The following is a 15083-nucleotide window of genomic DNA, read 5'->3' on the forward strand; positions in this document are numbered from 1 at the left end:
AAAGGAACGTAACTTTAACGTAACTTAAAACTAATGTAACCTAAAAATAACCTAACCTTAAGGTTACCTAATCTAACTTACTTAACTTACCCAACCGTAATTTACTAGCCAGGGGAAGGCTTTCGGCCTCGATGCTGAGCTGGATTCTGCTGGAGATGGAAATTCCTTTTTCATCAGTAGTAAATTTGGATGTGTTTATTTTGAAAATGAGCCTCTTTTCTTTTTGGGGGGTGATAGCCAGGAAGTATGCTTTTGCACGAAGGATTGTGATTCGGCAATGGTTGGTTTTTCCTTGAATCGACGGAAGGCTATTTAATAATCTAAAACTAAATGTTCCAACCAATCCTAACCTAACCTAACGGGCTCCTGACAGATCTTACTCTACTCGTGACAGATCTTACCCTACTCTCGACAGATCTTATTCTCAAACTAAATGGTCCAACCAATCCTAACCTAACGGGCTCGTAACAGATCTTTCTCTACCCGTGACAGATCTTTCCCTACTCTCGACCGATCTTATTCTCAAACTAAATGTTCCAACCAATCCTAGCCTAACCTAACGGGCACGTGACAGATCTCACTCTACTCGCGACAGATCTTACGCTACTCTTGACAGATCCCTTGCAAAAAGGAAAATATATGGAAAATGTGTGTCAATATATGACTCCATATATGTTTCATGCACTGGGAGAAATAATGAAGATTGTGGCTGTTAAACCTAATGCCACTCTCCACCGTTCATCGAAAGAAGGTGTTTACCGTACCCTGGCATACAGTAGACACGTTCTTATCGGGATTTTTGAATTTCGCCTTTATCTTACAGTTTTACTGAATGCCGTGTCTGATGTCTGAACAGTGTCCAAGGTACAGCGGATGCGGGTTCCCAGGATACAGTGAACGCCGTTCCTTCAGGCACAGTGTCTACTGTATCCCAGGGTACGGTAAACACCTTCTTTTGGCAAACAATGGAGAGTGGCATTAGGTTTAACAGCCCCAATCTTCATTATTTCTCCCAGTGTGCATTGTCAATATAATTGTATCTTGCTCAATATATTGTAAATTATCTTTCGCCATACGTGGTTTATATATGGGGGTATATGTTGGTGCCCGTTAATATATGATGCATATATTTCCCCATATATTATCTTCCCGAAATGTACGTTTCAATATCTGACACGGTGCCCGTCGTGGGATGGTGCAGGGTGAGGAGGGCAGACTTTTCAAGTAACTTTTCATAAAATCTTGGCAGTGATGTTGAAAGGCGGCTATATTTCTCAACATGATTTTATCTTGTAAAATATATTGAAGCCATATATTGAGCAGGGGCACACTGTTAGAAATTCTGTCGTAAATTAGCGACAAAAAAGTCGCTAATTTTCATAGCGACGGAAATCGTTCTTAAACTACTTCGTCGTTACTGAACGACTAAAAAATCATTCCTCTACGACAATGTCGTAATCACGATTACATATTTTGACACCTGAAATCCCCGAAAAGTTGGTGAAAAGTTACAATTTGGTCACTTATTTACGATTTGTGTCGTTCATTTACGATTCATATCACGAATTTACGACAAGAGTCGTAAATGTACGACTGAAGTCATAACTGCACGACATATTCGAAAGATAATTTACGATTGTTCGTAGACTTACGATTAAGTCGTAAATTTACGACTTAAATTGTTTTAAAACGAAACGTGTCGCTATCAAAATTAGCGACAAATATGTCGTACATTTACGATTCAAGTCGCACATTTATGACTTGAGTCGTAACAAAATATGTTGTTTAAAAACGACATAATTGTTCTACAAAATGTCGTAAATTTACGAATATTTTTAACAGTGCAAGGTTCTTTTCTATGCGTTTAAGTCTCCAAGAAATTTTGAGGAATCCTGTTTAACAAGGTAACAGGAACAGTTCGGAAATTTTAAACGTCTTTTTTGGGTGTAGCGCGAAAAGTTCTTCTAGGTGAATACGGTAGGAACACTATTGGATGTCCTCGCAAGGCGAAGTTTACATTCTTTGCTAATAGTAAAGGAAGTCTCTGAGTCGTCGACTCCATGGAGTATTGACATTATATATTGCCTACATATATGGAGCAATGTATGAAATTTATATATTTGCCACATATTTTCTATATCGGAAAAGTATCTTGCTAAATTATCTTTTCCACATATGTCGTCAATACATGTTGGGCCATGTATTTTGTCCATATAATGCCCAAATATTTTCCATTTTGCAAGGGATCTTATTCTCAAACTAAATGGTCCAACCAATCCTAACCTAACCTAACGGGCTCGTCACAGATCTTTCTCTACTCGTGACAGATCTTTCCCTAGTCTGGACCGATCTTATTCTCAAACTAAATGGTCCAACCAGTCCTAACCTTACCTAAGGGGCTCGTGACAGATCTTACTCTACTCGCGAAAGATCATACCCTACTCACGACAGATTTTATTCTCAAATAAAATGGCCTATGAAGCTTGGCGTACGACTATAGAGCTTGGACTATAGAATATGGACTATGGAGCTTGGACTATGGAGCTTGGACTATAGAGCTTCGACTATGTATACGCATATGAATATAGTAAAAATAAACAGAGGAAGATACCTTTTGTTTAGGCCTGACGCTGTTGTCCGGGACATTTTGCTGTTGTCGTGGACATTTAGGATCGTCACATATAATAGACATTTTTGTTTGGGCCTGGGTTTGTTGTCCGGGACATTTTGCTGTTGTCCTGGACATTTTAGAGCGTTACGAACATCAGTTGTCCCGGACATTTAGGAGCGTCACGAACAGACATCTTCGTTTGGCTTGAGGTTGTTGTCTGGGACATTTTGCAGTTGTCCCGGACATTTAGGAGCGTCACGAACAGACATCTCTTTTTAGGCCTGAGGTTGTTGTCCGGGACATTTTGCGGTTGTTCCGGACATTTAGGAGCGTCACGAACAGACCTCTTTTTAGGCCTGAGGTTGTTGTCCGGGACATTTTGCAGTTGTCCCGGACATTTAGGAGCGTCACGAACAGACATCTCTTTTTAGGCCTGAGGTTGTTGTCCGGGACAATTTTCTTACGTCACGAACAGACACGCAGATTGGCAGGCTGGCGAGTAGCGCTACGCCGAGTTCGCTCGCTGCCGCTCGCGAACTCGCTCCGCGAATCAACTGGACCTGATGCTGCTTGCTAGGCCCCGTCGTCGTCGCGGTCGTCGTCCCGCCCAGGATGTCGTCGGGGCGCCTCCCGGAGCGTCAGTCCAGTTAGCACGACGCGCTTTAAGAGAAGCATCACAATTAGGCGCTTTCCTGGACAACCTGGAGGAGTCTGGACTCGCCTTATTATCATGCCTGCCCGGTCAAGTGTGTGGCGAGAAGGAGAAGAAGAAGGAGGAGGAGGTGGGATTAAGAAGCGTGGTACTTCTGGCGACATTCGACATCAATAAAAACGTGAGGGACCACCGATCGCCTGCAGGGGGATCAGTGTAAGCCCGGGCTGAGAGTGGCCGAGTGGCCTGAAAGCACCTAAAAGCCGCCGCGCGCCTTTGCTGCGGCCTCGCTGTGCCGTGCAGTGCCTGCAGTGCTGTGCATGGCCTTTCATTTGAGATTAACTGGCCTCCGCCGGGGGAAGGGGGAGGGGAGTTATCCCGCGCATGGCCCTCCCCGGCTGGAGACGGCCAAGATGAGCATGAGCCTCTCCGTGGGTCATTGTGCCGACGTCCCGTACGGGCGGCTAGTTGCGAAGTGAACCGGACGTCCGCCTCAGGTATGCGCGCCACGCCCCGCCGTCCTGCGCGTGCTCGTGCAGTGCGCCGTCCTGGCGGACGATGACGCGTGGCGGGGCGGGGCGGACACGTGGCGCCGCCGACGGGGATCGCGACAGGTGCGCGACGGCGGCGAACGACGGTGATACCGATCTTGTGATAAAGGGGTGCAACCGGTGGTGGAGCCGGCGGAGCGAGCGGCGCGCACTCCCAAGTTTGCCCTTGTTTCCGGCCGTTGTCTGGCTCCAGGTAAATTTACGCGTGTGGCAACCTGTGTCGTCTGTGTGTTATCTAACGAAAATGTGGTACAAACCGCCGTTCCTACTATAACACGAAGCCGTTTTGCAAACCGCGTTGTAATTACTTCAGCGAAAAAGTTGCGAAGTTATACCACTTTTCTTTGCAACTGTGGACCAAATTGTTGGCATTACCACCGCTCCCCGCTCCAAACTGTGTTTCATTTCCAACACGAGGACGTGCCGGCGGAGTGCTCGAGGCCAATCGCCGGTCCGCGTGCCGCGCGCTGCAGGACCATGCAGGACCATGCAGGACCATGCAGGACCATGCAGGGCCATGCAGGACCATGCAGGACCATGCAGGACCATGCAGGGCCATGCAGGACCATGCAGGAACATGCAGGACCATGCAGGACCATGCAGGACCATGCAGGGCCATGCAGGAACATGCAGGACCATGCAGGACCATGCAGGGCCATGCAGGAACATGCAGGACCATGCAGGACCATGCAGGACCATGCAGGACTCGCCCCGACAGTCGCAAAGGACAAGGGACTCGGGCGGAAGGGGTTGGCCGACGTGCCGCCATGGCGCTGCGTCCGCCCCGGTCCATCCGCCCCGGTCCGTCCGCCGCTTTGGAAAGGGTTTGTGACTCGGGACCGACGAGTCCGAGTCTCGGCCATCGAAAGTCTGGAGGTGAAGGGGGAGTGGGGCGGGGTGCACCGCGCCGTCCACTTCAGCCGCGTACCGCCCCGCCCCGCCCCCGGCCGGCGTTTTAATCTTCCGTTTCCTCCAAAGGATGGTGTTCGAGACAGTTTCCCCTCACCGGTCCTGACAGCAGGATGGAGCACGGCGAGGAGTCGGCGGCGCGGCGCGGCGCAAAGGTCATCGCGCAGCCACGGGCCGCCGTGCCTCGTGGCAGTGCAGCAGCATTCGCAGGACGCGCAGTAAAGAGACTCGGGGAAGGCTGCTTTATACGGCCGGCCGTCGCGTCGGTGGATCAAGACCTTCGGCCACGATTTGTGTTCTCATAACCCATATGCCGCGCCGCGCACCACCTGACCCTAATGCAGGCCGTGCAGGCCAGAGGCAGCCAGAGGCCGACCCCGCTGTCCCCAGGGCACCGGGATGGAGTCCCCTTGGCGGCGTCCTGGCGGGGAGTCCGGCAGGCGCCCGAACACGCGCACGCACACACACACATACACACACACACACACACACACGCGCGCGCCGCTCTTATTAGCCCCGCCGGAGCAGAACGACGGGCTGCCCCGTTGTGCAACTAATTGTGTAGCGCGCGGCTCGCAGGGCTCACACACTGTTTAGCCTCACACCCCCGCAACGATCATGGCGATAATTAGTGACTGTCGCTGGCCGGCGGGGGCTGGCGGTGCTCGCTTTGCTGGCGGTGCTGGTTCGGACGGGCGGTCCGTCACGTCAGTACGTCAGTCGGCCGGCGGCGGGGCCAGTGGGCCAGTGCACCACCTGCTGGCCGTGTACACCTACAGTGTGCGTCGTCGGCGTCATCGGCCACCAAACCGACCGAATGGCGAGGATTGCTTCCCGTTCCATCTCCCTCCACGGCACCACGTAACACCGCCAGCCAGCCAGCAGTGTGCCATCACGCCATAGCACCACCGACGAATGGCGGAAGGAAGAAAAAGCCGATCCGACCGCCGCCACACGTGTGTGTGTGTGTGTGTGTGTGTGTGTGTGTGCGCGCGCGCGCGTGCGTGTGTGTGAGGGGTGTCAGAGAGGCTGATGGATTGCTGGCTTGTTTTCACTCTTACGCCTTGTGCCCCTCTCTCCTCTCCCTCTCTCCGCTCTCCCCCACCACCCCTTCTCTTTCTCGCTGTCTCGCTCCCTCTCCCCCCGCGGTGGCGACTGGGGGACTACATTGTCGTGTCCCTCTCGCGTCATCGGAACGCCATTGTGGATCGCCTCACGCCTTTTGGCTTTTGGCGCCGCGCGCCCAAAAACATGGCCAATCACTTTCGTGGGCCCGGCATTGATAAACGTCACGTCACACACACACGCACACCCTCAAGGCCGTACAGCAGGAACGAAATCCATGCGCATTCCGTTTGGTTCCTGCGTTGGAGTGTTGGAGTCCAAACCCGCACGAGGAGGGACAACAAGAACAACAAGTTTGGGAACCGTGGAACCGCCGTCGGCCGCCGGGTCTTCATATTCGCGCATCGCGCACAGAAAACCTCGAATAATTGTGAAATGGAAGAGACCTTTATTCCTCGCGTAACAAATAGTAAACAAATAATGCCGGGACGCTTGGTTGCGTGGCGCATGGCTTTTTACGGCGCAGGCAGGGGCATTCCAGTCTGATTGCGCGTGGCTGGGGCAAAGCGGTTCCGAAAAGAGAGTCTCTCTCTCTCTCTCTCTCTCTCTCTCTCTCTCTCTCTCTCTCTCTCTCTCTCTCTCTCTCTCCTCTCTCTCTCTCTCTCTCTCTCTCTCTTGAGGTAGACAGAGTGCTCCAGTGAGGCTCCCAGATTTAGCCCTTTTACTAGTGTTTCCTGGTGAAAGAAGTCCAAAACCCATTAGAGAACAAAATCAGTCAGTGACAGTGATCATAATGTGAAGAAAATTTCCACGATTCCCCCGACGGATCGGGCGGAAAAGTGAAATCAGTCCTAGCCGGACTCGTGGACTTTTCCCGCCTTTTTCAACAAGTCAACTTTAACAACGAAACCAGCATCCTTTCGCAAACATGGATTACGCGAGTGCAGCATCATCTTCAAGAGCCCCCCATGTCCAACTTAAACCCCGTTACTCAAGAAACTCTGAAAGTGAACCCAGTGCTAGTGAAAACTTAACCTCAAAATCCCCCCAAACCAACCCCAACCAACAAGACAACAACAACATTGCCTATTCTCCCAATAGGAAGAATGCCATAATCATTGAAAACATTCACCAAGTCAGTCAAGACCAGTGCCTCCGAGCTGTCGCTGATGTGATAGGAGGACGAAACATTCATTACTGTACCCGCCTTAGTGGAGGGCGAGTTTGTATGTACCTGACGAATGAGAACTTTGTAAACCAAATTTGCGAGGAAGGAGGGATACAGATTGGTCCACTTTACTACCCTTGTCGACGCTATGTTACTGAAGCAACCAAGTTCATAGTTTCAAATTGTCCTCCTGAAATTCATGACGAAGATCTCAAGGACCTCCTAGCACCCTACGGAAGAGTTGTCTCTGCCCCAACCAGACTCAAAGTATCAACAACTCATGATGATCTCAAACACGTCAAGTCCTGGAAGAGATCCATATTCATCATGATTCCCTCTGGAGCTCCAGAAATGCCAAAAAAAAATACTGGTTACTACTGTTGAAAACAACAAGGTCACCTTGTACATTGACCGAGATGACATTATGTGCAACTTCTGTCTCGTGCCAGGACATCTCGAGGCAAAATGCAAGAAGAAACTCAACCAGGATCAAGAATTCCCAGCCATCAGACCACCAGTTTCTCAACGCTTGTTGATCAACAGAACATCCCGCCCAACAACTGGACAACAACCATCTGGAAGTTCAAGTTCAGTACCCCACATTCCCATGCCAAATTTCGTTGCTGCTACAGTGCTGCAACCTTCTACTTCCATGTCATCTCAGACAGTCACATTGCAAGACTCAGAGTTCACTTTCAGCACTCCTACCATCCTAACACCCGAAACAAGTCAAGTACCCCAACAGCGGAATGAGCAACCTCAAGAAATTTCCATTACGGAAACTATTTATGGAGACACATTATTTACCCCAAGAAACTCAAGTGAGAAAGTAACTGACACTTCACAAATTGATGATTTGATGGACAGCCAACTGGAGTCAAGTTGGTACTATCAATCTCAGAATGAAAGTGTCAAGAGAAAAGAGCGTTCCCCTGAAAAAGACAGAGAAACTGATCTCGATATGAACACTGATTCAAGCACAACATCATCAATCTCATCATCTGCCCCCAACAAGAAGCAAAAAGTAAAGAAGAATAAAGAAGATGCCCTCCAGACAGTACTCAACCAAATGACTTTCAAAGAATCCTTCCTGAAGAGAGAAGACTTCATTGATTTCATGAAAGACGCCCGAGGCAAGTCCAACTCCAAAAATATTGCAGCCAGATATACTCAGAATTTTGGAGCCTTGATAGTTCAACTTCAAGAAGCCGAAAACGTCTGCATGGACTTCAATCTTAAAAGGAGATTTCAGCGTGCAGCAGACGCTTTGAGAAGTCAAGAAAATCCAGAAGACCAGAGTGAACAATGAAAAACAGTGATAACAGCTTTTTATATTTTTTACTGTGCCTATCAGTAAAAAAAAAATTGTACAAAAAGCCAAAATGTCGATATTCACATTAACATCTGTGGTGGTAATCATGCTTAGCATTCTCACTTTGAATGTTAAAGGTTTAGTCACACAAGAAAAACAACTTTGCCTACAACAATTTGCCGATAATCACCACAATTCAGTGCTCTTTTTGCAAGAGACTAATCTTTCAAGATCAACACCGATGGCTAGAACTATGGATTTTACATTCTTCCTTAACCCCCCTGTACAACCTTCTTCAGGCGTCGCCATTGCCATCAAGAATCAACTTCTTCAAGAAACCAAGATAATTCAAGAATCAAATCTAGTCCCTGGATACTTACAAGCACTGCATCTTGAAATCAAGAGCTACAAATTTTACTTCATAAATGTTTACATGCCTCATAATGCACAGGTTGCATCTCAGGTATTAAACAAAATTCATAATTTTTTGTCAACAATTACAAGTGAAGATGCCATCATCATAATGGCTGGAGACTGGAATACAACTTTAGCCAAAGAAGATAGAAGAAACTGTTCTGAAAAAAGAACTCAATTAGTAAATCAAATCCAAGTTCTTCTGCAACAGTACAATCTGACTGATGTTTGGAGAAACTTCAACCCTAACAAACAACAATTCACCTACAGAGGATTACAAAACAATCATCCCATGGCTAGACTGGATCGTGCTTACATCCAAGCCCGTAACTTACATGCAGTACAAAGCACAAATATTATTCCATCCTTCTCTGACCATGATGGAGTAACCATCACTCTAAATATTTTTGAAAAGAATTATAAAACACCTTATTGGAAGTTTGATGTAACTCTTCTCAAGTCAAATGAATATATTCAAATCATAAAAAACATCATAGAATATTTTGAAGAAAAGGAGCAAGAAGAAAATTCAAATATAGTTCAACTGTGGGACTTTTTTGAAACAAGAAATATCTTTAGCTTCACAACGGTTTTCCAAAAAACTAAAAGAAGATTCAGAAGAAAAACTCAAGACACTTACTTCAACAATAAGTCACATTGATAAAAAAGAAGAACTGTCAAGAAATGATCAAAAACTTCTGCTTCAAATCCACAAAGAAATATCATCAATTTACAACAAGGACGCATCCCTCAAATTAAATTTGTTGGAGTCACAAGTCCGTCAAGAAGCCAATACTTCATCAAAATTTTTCCTCAGAATTGCAAAGCAATCTAAGCCTTCAGCTGTTATAAATGAACTTTTAATTGATGGGCAAGTAACATCAGACAAGACTGCAATTTTTACAGAAGTCCAGAAGCATTTTCAGAGTGAGTTTAGTTCACAAAATTTGTCCCAGAATTTTAATCCAAATAGTACTCTCTACCAAGATACTCCCTCTCTGAGTCAGCATGACTCAGAAAAGTGTGAAGAAAAAATAACTGAAGAAGAGATAAAAGAATCCATACAATGTGCACAACTAAACCGAGCTCCAGGCATGGACGGTTTGCCAATTGAATTTTATAAATTCTTCTGGGAAAATCTTAAAAACCTATTCACCAAAATGGTTCAACATTTTCAAGAGACCGGACAACTTCCCAAATCTATGAAGAAAATAGTCATATCTCCAATCCCCAAACCAGGGGACAGAACTACTCTAAAAAGTTGGAGACCAATTGCCCTGATGAACTGTGATTACAAAATAATATCAAGAATCTTCAGTAAAAGAATAGCCTCAGTCTTACAATCACTGCTCAGCTCTGATCAAAGCTATTGTGTTCCCAGCAGAACAATTTACAACAATCTGCATTTAGTAAGAAATGTCATTCGTTATTCCAACAGGAACCAAACAAACCTTGCAATCTTGGCTTTAGATCAGTCTGGAGCTTTTAACAAAATATCCCACAAATATTTAGAACATCTTCTCAAACTCCATAACTTTGGACCAAATTTAAGAAGATCAATATCTGCACTAATTCAAGAAACAATGGGATTTGTCAAGATTGGATCTTCACTGCTAGCCCCTTTCCTGTTTGAGAATGGCTTTCGACAGGGTGACCCAATTGCTGGGCCACTCTACGTTATCTCATTTGAGCCCTTCCTCCGCCTCGCTGCCAAGATGATGACCCAGAGTGGGATCCCCATTCCCAGCTCCAACTTGAAAGTACACTCAACAGCTTTTGCGGATGATGTACATTTTTTCATAACTGATGATCAAGACTTTGAAAAAATATCTCAGGCCTATAGCTATTATAGCCAAGAATCAGGAGCACAACTTAATACAACAAAGTCAAAAGGCCTCTTTTGTGGTGCCTGGAAAAAAAGGAATGATAAACCATTAGATTGTCATTGGAGCAATGATGGACTGAAGATTTTGGGAGTATTCATAGGAAATACTCCACAATATGAAGAAGAAAATTGGACTTCACTCATCATAAAAATCAAAGGAACTCTTAATAACTGGTCCCAACATGTGAAACTCACTTCTCTTATTGGGAGAAAAATTGTCTGCAATCAGCTGGCAGGGTCCCAACTCATCCACACCCTCAACATTCTTCAACCACCAAGACAGTTCTTTGAAGAAGTCCAAAAATCCATGGTTGACTTCATATGGCAAGGCAAGCACTGGCTCCATAAAAATTATGTTTTTTTCAAACACAGAATTAGGTGGAGTGGGACTCACGCACCTGGAAGCAAAAACCAAATCATTAAGACTTAAATTAGTGCAAGACATTCAAAAAAATTTTGATTGCCAAGAACCAGTTTTCCTATATCATCATTACAACATGTCTCTCTATGGAAAGTCAACACCTCAACATTTTTTCATGCAGCAGAAGAACATCACTGAAATGGCAAATCTGGACAACTTTTATTTTAGTCTCTTAAATGCATGGTATGATATTCAACCAACCCTAATAACAACACAATTTACTTTCTCAATACTGAAAGAAAAGCCTCTTTATGGAAGTAAAATAATCCAAACAGAAGAAATCAGCATCATTCCTGAATGGCGCACCATCGGAATTACCAAACTTGGACAGTTACTAACCTCTCAAGGAAATTGGGCGGACTTGGAAATTCAAAACCTCTCAGCACCAACCCAGAGGAGAATCAAAAACAATTTCACTCAAATTAAAAATTTTCTTGCCAAGAAGATGTCTCTAGAAGAATCGCCAATCCAATTCAAGTTCAAAGCTCAACCATCAAATGAAGAAAGAAAATTTCCTGGAACAAGAAAACAACATTACCTCACCACCCTGCAAACTATTTGAAGAATCCAGAAGTTACAGGAAAAATCACCTGGCTTGACAAGCCCATCAAGTGGGATGTTATCTACAGATATCCAACGGACAGAAGAGACTCCGATATTACATGGAGACTTCTTCACAACTCTCTTGTTACTCCTAGAAGACTAAATCTCTGGAAAGTCATCTCATCAGGACAGTGCCCATGGTGCAAAGAAGAAGAAGGAAATACAATGCATATGTTTTTCCAATGTCAACATGTTAAACCTCTCTGGAATTTCATCTCATCAAAAAATTTCCACCATCAATCACTCAGCGCTCCCAAACTACGAACAGCTGCTAGTTGGCTTCCCATCAAAGAACCCAGCTGCAAATTTATCCAATTTCATTCTAGTCCTTGCCAAAAGCACCATTTATAGATGCTACATGAATATAATCAAAGAAGAAAATCCACCTAACCCTTGTTATCTCAAATTGTTCAAAAGAAGACTCAAGTACAGATTAGCACTCGAAGAACATCACGCTGAAGTAACAGGTTTCAGAATTAAGTTTGAAGAGACTTTCTACATCAACAATGCCCTCAGAAATTTTTAATTATCTGATTAGAAAAGCACAAGCAAAATCAACAAGCTTCAAACTCAAGAAAAAGAAAAAGAAGAAAATGTAAACAAGGAGAAATACCAACCCCTCGAATCAATTTCTCCTCTCTTTTCTTCAAAGAGGAAATCACCACTTTGTAGAAAATGAAGAAGGAGAAGAAAGAAGAATTCCAGAAAAACAATTTCAATGTAAACATATGTCTACAATCCATTTCTTGCAAGTCTAAATCAGTCATCATTTTGCTGTAAACCGGGCCCCTGCCACCCTGAGCATAGGCCACCATCGTCACACCGAAGAGAGCCAGTGCGCTGTTGCCTACCTGCACGGCGCCATAAAGACAACCTTTTTGAAGTATCCTTAAAAATGCATATTATTTACTAATCTTTTTTCTTTATTAAATTATCTTATTTTCTTTATTTAAAAAAATGTTAATTGTTTAAAAAAAAAAAAAAAAAAAAAACAAATTGTAAAACACTGCATCATGCACCATAAATACCTCAAGAGACATCAAAACTGCATGTTTTTTTGTGACAAATTTTCACACACCCCTTTTTGGCCCGCTTTGTGAACTTAAAAACCCCCCAATAAATCCTGTTATAAACTAAACTCTCTCTCTCTCTCTCTCTCTCTCTCTCTCTCTTCTCTCTCCTCTCTCTCTCTCTCTCTCTTCTCTCCTCTCTCTCTCTCTCTCTCTCTCTCTCTCTCTCTCTCTCACCTGTTCGGGGCGCCCCAAACGTGCGACGGAGAGAGACAGCACTGTCTGGCGTCGCCGCGTGGCCACGACGGAATACTGCGGAAAGATAGACCGTCCCGCTGCTCCAGGAGTATACTAACAGACGTTGGACACTTGTCTGCCACGCTCGAGTGCACGGGAAGCCGCACAACGCACAGCGCGGCACAGCGATGGATGGGTGTTTTCGCTCCGCGTTGCCTTCGCCACGGCCTCGCCTTTATCCCCGCTGACTTTGTTGTTCATCCCGGGGGCCTCCTCCAGGCCCTCCAGGCCCTCCAGGACCACCTCGCCGTCGTCGTCCCGGATCACCTGGATCAATGGGGAAATGGAGTGCGTTTGTGCGCCGTGAATGGTCTTATTATTGTTCCGGCAGCTGCGGCGCGCGCACTCTGTGTGTGTGAGTGTGTGTTGGGGGGAGGGGGGGGGGGGTCAAGTGCGTCTTGTGCGACGGGGTTCGAGCCAAAAGGCCAGGCCACCAGAACAAGCTGCCAATCCAGGGATCATTGCTTTGCGTGCGCGCGGAGGCCTCCTGTCGTTCTGCGTCCGATTTCCAGGGAATTCAAGTGTCTCCCCCAGAAAGTCATAAAATTGATATCAGCGTGGCGCGAGGGGCCTGTCAAATGACGTGGAAGGAGGGGCCGCACAAAGAGAGAGGTCTGAGTCGTGGCACGGCAGGGTCCTCCTTGCCATTGCCGTGAGAGGAGGCTGTTCGGGGCGCGGCGGGGCGGGGCGGGGCGGGGCGGGGCGGGGCGGGCCACCCGAGGGCGGTGGTAGTGGCGGCCCAGGGGCCCAGGGGGTGTGGCAGCAGCTGCAAGGCTTGGCTCGCCTCGTCGCGGGGCCCAGCGGGGCCCAGCACGCCAGCACGGCCCCTTGGGGCCCAGCCCAGACCCGGCGACCCAGCAACCCAGCAGTGGCCACAGATGCAGGCAGCAATGAGAAGCCACAGCACTGCAAGACTGTGTCGGCTCGCGAGCAGTGGAGTACCTCGCGGTTCATGCAGTGGGGCAACAAAGGCGGGTCAAGAGGTCTCCGCTGCTCCGCTTGGACGAGAAGTCGGCCGGCACCGAATCGCCTCCGTGATGATTGCTGGGCGAGCGAAGCAGCGAAGCCCTGTCCCGAGGGACTCTGCCTCGTCTGAGGCCTCAGGTGAGGTCAGACATTCCCCCCGCTCTCCCCATGGCACGGCGGCATTGTTTTACGTACTGCCTCTTGACTGCGCCAGGAATCCAGGCTCTGCCCGAAAACGTTGCTTGCCTTCCTCCATTTGATGCGACAGACATTGGCAGACTCGGCGCCAAACTGGTCTACACAAACACGCACACACACATACACAGGGCCCCTTAAAATTATGTTGTCTCGGTGCAATCTCGGGTGTGTAATGATGTCGCGCGAAATTGCACTGCTCGGCGCTAGGCTAGGCTGCGCCCCGCTGGGGTGGCGAGGCTTGATGCGTGGGCCCACCGGCCCACCATGGCCCACCTGCGCGGGGTGCGGGCACGGTGAGGGCCTGCGCTGCCTGCACTGCGGCTGTCCCTCGGCCCGGCAAATGGCTGCGCGAGGTAATGACTGACGCGGCGGCCGCGCGACAGAGATGGATGCAGAGAGGTGCTGTTCTTGGCGGAGTCGGAGGGACACTTCTTCAGAGCCGCCCGACGCGCGGCGGACGCGGCGGACGCGCAGCAATCCCACCCCGGCCCGTTTATTTACTTTTTATCGTTTTATTCGGTTTTGTTTTTGTTGTTTTTCGCATTCCGCGAGAAGAGACGCGGCGGAGCGGCGGGGCGGGGAGGGACACTCTACTCGTGACTCACCATTCCAGGTGGATTCCTGCATGGGATGCGCGCGGCGCGCGGCGCGGTGTTCCGTGACCCAGTGATCATGCCGCAGTTTTGGTGCCGGGTGGTGCCGGACCGGTAAGGCACGGCTCTGGGCGGCGCGGCACGCATGCAGACGTGAGGCCGCCAGGCCGCCGTGAGGGCCCCGGGGGCGGGGCGGGGCGGGGCGGGGGCGGGGCGGGGCCGCACGGCCGTGGAGGCTTGGCTTTTCGGGGCGCAGGGCCGCTGGGGGGCTGGCGGGGGGCGGGGAGGCGGGGCGGGGCATTGCACTGGACCATGGAGCCGTGGGTACGGGCTGGCGGCCGGGCGGGGGCCAGGCAGGCGGTACGGGTACCAACGGCGCGCCGACCTTGGCGATGACTCATACTGGGCGGCGTGCCGTGGTGCCGTGG

General features: G+C 48.2%; 1 protein-coding gene and 1 long non-coding RNA gene across 2 annotated transcripts in view; one reads left to right on the forward strand and one right to left on the reverse strand.

Moving 5' to 3' along the window:
* Positions 1-15083, forward strand: part of LOC117645969 — a 121643-nt gene that overhangs the window by 77030 nt on the left and 29530 nt on the right. The window lies entirely within an intron of this gene.
* On the reverse strand, positions 10925-11811 carry LOC117654149. Its single transcript, XR_004588285.1, has 3 exons — positions 11579-11811; positions 11328-11503; positions 10925-10965 (listed from the first exon to the last, which is right to left on the reverse strand). It is a non-coding gene; the product is annotated as an uncharacterized LOC117654149 (long non-coding RNA).

This window comes from Thrips palmi, unplaced genomic scaffold (assembly GCF_012932325.1).
Source record: "Thrips palmi isolate BJ-2018 unplaced genomic scaffold, TpBJ-2018v1 HiC_scaffold_10, whole genome shotgun sequence".
Classification (NCBI taxonomy): Eukaryota; Metazoa; Arthropoda; class Insecta; order Thysanoptera; family Thripidae; genus Thrips; species Thrips palmi.